We start from the raw sequence: 8,431 nt of genomic DNA on the forward strand, positions 1-8,431 counted from the left end.
TTGTCGCTCCTAAAAACCAGTTAGGTTCTTATTGCGTCCGTGCTTGCATTTAAAAACAGCACGTGTGTGGCAGTCGGTGGCAGCGTCAGGCTCCATATTGTCCCTGGATAGAGACGTGCATGATGGCCTGTAAACATGAAGTGCCCATTGTAAGGAAGTGGGTCTATTGTAGTATAGCCCTTAGGCAGGGCAGCCAAAAATTGGGAGGCTCCACGTTGTCCCTGGATAGAGACGTGCATGAGGGCCTGTAAACCTGAAGTGCCCATTGGAAGGAAGTGGGTCTATTGTAGTATAGCCCTTAGGCAGGGCAGCCAAAAATTGGGAGGCTCCACGTTGTCCCTGGGTAGAGACGTGCATGAGGGCCTGTAAACCTGAAGTGCCCATTGGAAGGAAGTGGGTCTATTGTAGTATAGCCCTTAGGCAGGGCAGCCAAAAATTGGGAGGCTCCACGTTGTCCCTGGGTAGAGACGTGCATGAGGGCCTCAAAACATTGTTCCCATTGCAAAGGAGCGGGTCTCCTGTCGTTGTAATGTCCATTCTGCAAAGAATGGGCGAAAAAATTTACCACTGGGGGTATACCTGAAACAAAGGCCTAAGTATTGCAATTTGTAACGGTCATCATCATGGTGGCGCATGAGGAGAAGGAGGAGCAGTCCAGCGATTATCCAAAGTCCAGAAGTGTGTACCCATGGGTGAGTGGAGGTACATGGCAAACTTTAAATTCCGCTCTCATTTGCTGGTGGTGTGGTGAAGTCTGGCCCAATCCAACCCTTGTTCATCTTGATCAGAGTCAGCCTGTCAGCATTTTCAGTTGACAGGCGGGTGCGTTTATCTGTAATGATTCCACCTGCGGCACTAAAAACACGCTCTGACAAAACGCTAGCAGCAGGGCAGGTCAGGACTTCCAAGGCGTAGAGAGCCAATTCATGCCACGTGTCCAGCTTGGATACCCAATAATTGTAAGGCACAGAGGAATGTCGGAGTACAGTTGTTCGATCTGCAAGGTACTCCTTCAGCATCTGGGCAAACTTAGGATTTCTTGTGGCACTACCCCGCACCTCAGGGGCTGTGGTACGTGAGGGGCTGAGAAAACTGTCCCACATCTTAAAGACTGTTCCCCTACCTCTGGCGGATTGGACTTGTGCCTCTCTCGGCTGTACGCCTCGGTTGTCCACTGATTCATGACCTATGCCGCTAGCGTTTTGTGAGGGGAATGCTTTGCCTACTTCCGTGACTATGGCCTTCTGGAACTGCTGCATTTTGCCTGACCTCTCCGCCTCGGGAATAAGAGACATAAAGTTCTCCTTTTAGCGTGGGTCTAACAGTGTTACCAACCAGTAATGATTGTCGGCCAAGATGTTCTTAACGCGAGGGTCACGAGACAGGCAGCTTACCATAAAGTCAGCCAAGTGTGCCAGACTCTTAACAGCCATCACTTCAGTATCCTGACCAACACGATGACTGAACATGCTGTCCTCCTCCGCCTCCTCCTCATCATCTACCCTGTCCTCTGGCCAGCCACGCTGAACCGAGGATATGACTGCATGTCATATCCTCAATTTGGCCAGAGAGTTGCTCCATGTCTTCATCCTCCTCCTCGTCATAGTCCTCCACTGCACGTTGTGATGAGACGAGGCTGGGCTGTGTGTTATCATCACCCACACCCACTACTGTTTCTTGCTCAAACTCATCGCGCTCCGCCTGCAATGCATCATGGTTGTTTTTTGAGCAGAGACCATTTTAGAAGGCAGAGAAGCGGTATGGTGACGCTAATAATGTCGTCATCGCCGCTCACCATCTTGGTGGAGTCCTCAAAGTTTTGGCGGATGGTGCATAGGTCGGACATCCATCTCCACTCCTCAGGTGTTATGTGTGGAGTTTGACCCATTTCCCGACGGCTTAGGTGATGCAGGTACTCAACAACTGCCCTCTTCTGCTCACATATCCTGACCAACTTGTGCAGAGTTGAATTCCAACGCGTGGGGACATCACACACCAGTCTGTGTGCCGGAAGATGCAAACGGCGTCTTAAGCCGGCAAGGCCGGCTGAAGCAGTAGGTGACTTTCGAAAATGTGCAGACAGGCGGCGAACTTTTACCAGCAGATCAGACAGCTCTGAGTATGACTTTAGAAACCGCTGAACCACGAGGTTGAGCACATGGGCCACGCATGGAACATGTGTCAGCTGGCCTCGCCTCAAAGCCGCCACCAGGTTCCGGCCATTGTCACACACGACCTTTCCTGGCTTTAGGTTCAGAGTTGTGAGCCAGTGATCTGCCTGCTGTTTCAGAGCTGTCCACACCTCTTCTGCATTGTGGGGTTTGTCACCTATGCAGATTAGCTTCAGCACTGCCTGTTGCCGCTTTGCCGAGGCAGTGCTGCAGTGCTTCTGTGTCGCACTGGACAAGCCAGGGGCCACAGAGCACAACACTTAAACACCCCACACTCCCTGCAGGCATATCATAGTCAAAACACAAAATCCTTGTTGCCTTCCCCAGGGGCTGTTGTCCACACCAGGGTGTGGAGCCAGGCGGTTGGTCTCCACCCACCGAGGAGGAGGGAAAACACAGGCAGTGAGAGTTAAGCTAAGGAAGTGGAAGGAGGAAAGTAGTAGAGAGGAGAAAAGTGACAGCAAAGAGCCTGAAGTTGGTCCGGGTGTGTGGCCCGGACAGGACAGCAAGGTTGGCAGGATGTGGTGACCGTCTGCAGTGGAGGCCGATTGGAGTCTGCCGTAAGGACCGTGGACGGGTGGTGACCCGGCCGTACCGGACCGGTATACAAAGAGAAGCCAGCACCATTGGCAGAGGACTTTCGGATCCCGGCAAGGCTTGGTGTCGCCATGAATTTGACAAATCCGTTAGTGAAGGGAACCTCAGGGTTTCCAAACAGCCAAGTCCAGATAGAAGGCAACTGTACAACCGTGAAGGGGAGACACAGCCACCGCCAAGGGCAACCGTCTCCCAGGGCCAGCGCCTGTGGGCAAAAGGGGCTCCTCCGGCCCATATCCAGGGAGCGGGTTACCGTTGGGAAACCATCACTACCAACACTTAACTTAGGTGCAGGGAGAGACAGTCATCACTAACCTGCAGGGAGGAACAACCGCAGCCGTCCGAGTGACCCGTCCATCCAGCCACTTGTTTAACCGTGAACTGTGTCATCATCATTGGGCTGAGTGAGTACCTCCGTGCCGTGCGGCACAGCGCTGCCCCTGCGACCCTGCACCTCATCAGGCCCCGCAACCCGCCTGTCATCCATGTCTACCCCATCACCAGGCCCCGGGACAACCAACCCCCCTACCCACGGAGGGGAGAAATAACAACAAAGCTGCTCCCTGTCACAGGTTCCCGGGATCCCCGTCCAGAGCAGCGGTGGTGTCCACACAATCACCACAACCGTGGGTGGCGTCACGGACAATATCCCCAAAACCCAAACCACCCCTTTTCACTCACGGGCGAGTAGCGCCGCTCGAGTCCACGGGATCCGGCCATCGCTCGAGCCAACGAGCAGCAGCAGCCGTAGAGCAGCGTCAGCCGGACCCGAGCAGTGGGAGAGCGCACCGTCCCCTCCTCCGCCCGCGACACTTCCAGCTTGGGACTGGTGTGGAGGGTAAAGTGGATCAGGATGCGCAGGAGGAGGAGGAGGCTGAGGAGCATGACATTCCGGAGCTGTAGAGTGTGTGTGAAACCCTGACTGAGGTAGGGCCTGCAAAACTTGGTGTGTGAAGGACGTGTTCCGTCCCTCGCTCAGACTGGGTCCCAGCTTGCACAATATTAACCCAGTGTGACGTCAACGAGATGTAGCGGCCTTGCCCACATGCACTTGTCCACGTGTCTGTGGTTAGGTGGACTTTGGCTGAAACAGCGTTGTTCAGGGCACGTGTGATGTTTTGTGACACGTGGTTATGCAATGCGGGGACGGCACACCGGGAGAAATAGTGGCGGCTGTGGACCGAGTAACGTGGGACAGCTGCCACCATCAGGTCGCGGAATGCTTCTGTCTCAACCAGCCTAAAAGGCAACATTAGCAGCGCAAGCAGTCGCGAAATGTTAGCATTTAGAACTGTGGCATGTGGGGTGTTGGCAGTGTATTTGCGCCTGCGTTCAAAGGTTTGCTGAATGGATAACTGAACGTTGCGCTGGGACAAGGACGTGCTTGATGATGGTGTTCTTTCTGCGTAGGCAACTGCAGGTGCAGGAGTGGAGGAGGCTTGTTCGCAGGCAGCATGGACAGGGGATTGGCTCGCATGCACAACCAGCGAAGACGTAGCAGTGACATCAGCAAGCACTGCTCCTCGACTCTGTTGTACTTCCCACAAAGTCGGGTGCTTGGCTGACATGTGCCTGATCATGCTGGTGGTGGTCAGGCTGCTAGTTTTGGTACCCCTGCTGATGCTGGCATGGCAGGTGTTGCAAATGGCCTTTTTAGAATCATCTGGAGCCAACTTAAAAAACTGCCAGTGTCAGAGTTCCGGGTTTTCCAGTTTTCTTTTGAAAGAGCTTGCCCTTTGTTAACATGGAGTTTTCTGTTCTGTTGCCCTACTTCCTGTCCATCTGTTTAAAAGCCGCCCCTAAAGCTTAGTCCAGTGCCTGAGTATACTGCTTCCTGTGTGCTCCTGGCCTGCTGCTTTTGGTTCCTGATTGTTATTCGGATCCTCTTGGAAAACAACCGACACCGACTCTGGACTTCATCTGGTATCATCTAGCTGTGCCCGGACTCCGTTTGCCGTCTTTGGTCGGCACTTCTGCCCGGTTCCTTCCGTTTAATACCACTCTGGACTCACATCACGTACGGACATTTTTGGACTTACCTATTGCCCTTTTGTGTCCCGGCTGCTGCGCATTTAGGGCTTCTGGGGTGATTGCCAGACAGTCCCTGTATAGGGGTTCGCTCTTGGTGGTCTCCCTGGGGGAGTCCGGTGCGCGGTCCCGGGAATTCCCTTTCGCTCTGTCCCTGGAAGGTATTTCCTGTATTTATGTTCTACTGTGTTTTTGTTCCGTTTATGTACATATTTGCTGGTTGCATATTATAAACGTCTTGCACCAAGAACTCGTCTCTGGTTGTCATTGCCCTAACGCAATCGAAATCCTCAATACATACAATAGTATTACAGCCAGACTCGGGAAGACCTAACATTTGTACAGGCACCTTGTGTCGTGTTGTTCCGGGGAACAGTTGCCTGACGTCTGCCTGGGGCCACCACTCTGCTTCTTACTGCCTGTTGTGATGCTACGCCTCCCTCCCACTGTGCACTGCTGTCCTCGCTCTGCATATCCTCCTGCCAGGTTGGGTCAGTAACTGGATCATCCACCACGTCGTCTTCCTCTTCCGCACCCTGCTCCTCCTCCTGACTTCCTGACAATTGTGTCTCATCATCGTCCACCCCTTGTTGAGACACGTTGCCAACTTCGTGAGAACGTGGCTGCTCAAATATTTGGGCATCTGTACATACAATCTCGTCATGGCCCACTTCAATAGGAGCTGGCGAGAGGCCAGAATTTGTGAATGGAAACGTGAACGAACAGCTCTTCCGAGTGTCCAAGTGTGGGATCAGTAATGTCCGTGGAGCGTGGACGTGTACTCGGCCTGGTGGTAGGAAGGAGGATCAGGTTCTGAAATGTGCGGTGCAGTATCACGGCTACTGACACTTGACCGTGTGGAAGACAGAGTGTTTGTGGTGGTGCCAATCTGACTGGAAGCATTATCCGCTATCCAACTAACAACCTGTTGACACTGGTCTTGGTTCAAGAGCGGTGTACTGCTGTGGTCCCCAAGAATTTGGGACAGGACGTGCGAGCGACTAGATGTGGCCCTTTGTTGTGGCGAAATTAGAGCTTGCACACAACCTCGGTCTCTGCCTGCACCACCATCACGTCCACTTCCTTGTTCGTTGACAACGCCCTTGCGCATTTTGCAATGCTGTGCTGACGTGTATTCACTAGACTTGTGCGTTATATCCAAGTTTTTGCAAAACTCATACAAATGCAGCGGAAAGCTGCCACCAACAGGCACACACGTGCGGTTTTTAAATGCAAGCACGGAGGCACTAAGAACCTAACAGGTCTCTATCCAGGGACAACGTGGAGCCTCCCAATTTTTGGCTGCCCTGCCTAAGGGCTATACTACAATAGACCCACTTCCTTACAATGGGCACTTCAGGTTTACAGGCCATCATGCACGTCTCTATCCAGGGACAATGTGGAGCCTCCCAATTTTTGGCTGCCCTGCCTAAGGGCTATACTATAATACACCCACTTCCTTACAATGGGCACTTCAGGTTTACAGGCCCTCATGCACGTCTCTATCCAGGGACAACGTGGAGCCTCCCAATTTTTGGCTGCCCTGCCTAAGGGCTATACTACAATAGACCCACTTCCTTACAATGGGCACTTCAGGTTTACAGGCCCTCATGCACGTCTCTATCCAGGGACAACGTGGAGCCTCCCAATTTTTGGCTGCCCTGCCTAAGGGCTATACTACAATAGACCCACTTCCTTACAATGGGCACTTCAGGTTTACAGGCCATCATGCACGTCTCTATCCAGGGACAATGTGGAGCCTCCCAATTTTTGGCTGCCCTGCCTAAGGGCTATACTATAATACACCCACTTCCTTACAATGGGCACTTCAGGTTTACAGGCCCTCATGCACGTCTCTATCCAGGGACAACGTGGAGCCTCCCAATTTTTGGCTGCCCTGCCTAAGGGCTATACTACAATAGACCCACTTCCTTACAATGGGCACTTCAGGTTTACAGGCCATCATGCACGTCTCTATCCAGGGACAATGTGGAGCCTCCCAATTTTTGGCTGCCCTGCCTAAGGGCTATACTATAATACACCCACTTCCTTACAATGGGCACTTCAGGTTTACAGGCCCTCATGCACGTCTCTATCCAGGGACAACGTGGAGCCTCCCAATTTTTGGCTGCCCTGCCTAAGGGCTATACTACAATAGACCCACTTCCTTACAATGGGCACTTCAGGTTTACAGGCCATCATGCACGTCTCTATCCAGGGACAATGTGGAGCCTCCCAATTTTTGGCTGCCCTGCCTAAGGGCTATACTATAATACACCCACTTCCTTACAATGGGCACTTCAGGTTTACAGGCCCTCATGCACGTCTCTATCCAGGGACAACGTGGAGCCTCCCAATTTTTGGCTGCCCTGCCTAAGGGCTATACTACAATAGACCCACTTCCTTACAATGGGCACTTCAGGTTTACAGGCCATCATGCACGTCTCTATCCAGGGACAATGTGGAGCCTCCCAATTTTTGGCTGCCCTGCCTAAGGGCTATACTATAATACACCCACTTCCTGACAATGGACACTTAATGTTTTGAGGCCCTCATGCACGTCTGTATGCAGGGGCATTGGTGAACCTCACAATTTTGGACTGCCCTGGCAAAGGAAAATACTACAAAGACTCAGTTCCTCAAAATGGGCACATTAGACTCAAGAGGCCTTCATGTACGTCTCTTCTCAGGGACATCGGAGTGCCACACAATGTTTTCACGTAAAATCTTTCATGTATTAATCTCAAAAAGTAACATACACCAGCTCTATCTCACTATTGGGTATGTGCCCTTAACATTTCCGCCATGAAAAATCATTTTGGGGTCATTTTGGAAGGTTTTCTGGTGAGTCCATAAAAATGGCGTAAAACGCGGACAAAATTGTTCACAGCTGTGACCTTTCAGTGATAAATGCTTCAAGGGGTCTTCCCCATGCTGTTGCCATGTCATTTGAGCACTCTTCTGAGACTTTTGTGCCATTTTTAGGGTTTCTCCATGCTGCCGGGGGGTCATTTCACAAAAATACTCGGGTCTCCCATAGGATAACATTTGGCTCGTTGCTCGGGCCGAGTACACGAGTATCTTGGGAGGCTCGGCCCGAGCTTCGAGCACCCGAGCTTTTTAGTACTCGCTCATCACTAATCCCTACCTTTTGTGAGTAGTGCATGTCATTAAAAGAAGGCTGTCATCACAAAGTGACTGTTCAAACCAAGCTCAAGCGCTCATTGAACTCTTGGTATGGCTGACAGTTCAGTGCTCATTACCACCTACTTTTTTTTGCAAAATTCTCTGCTTTTCTGTCCCTTGATTGACAGGTCTTGCTGTGTAGGAGACATGAACTGTAAAAAATTATTTATATATATATATATATATATATATATATATATATATATATATATATATATATATATATATATATTTATTTTCATTTTCCCTTGTTTGACCTGGATTCAGGATCTTTGATTTCCTTAGAGGGTAGACACTGATAAAATATGTTTGTCCAGATTTTATCCTCATTTTTTAACCATCAGGATCCCTTAGTGACACACTCCCCGTTTAGTGGACTCAGCACCTTTGGAAATTCTAACAGCAGAAATCCAACCCTACAGCCTATTTCTAGCACAACTCCACCAGGT

This window comes from Anomaloglossus baeobatrachus, chromosome 7, assembly GCF_048569485.1.
Source record: "Anomaloglossus baeobatrachus isolate aAnoBae1 chromosome 7, aAnoBae1.hap1, whole genome shotgun sequence".
Taxonomy (NCBI): domain Eukaryota; kingdom Metazoa; phylum Chordata; class Amphibia; order Anura; family Aromobatidae; genus Anomaloglossus; species Anomaloglossus baeobatrachus.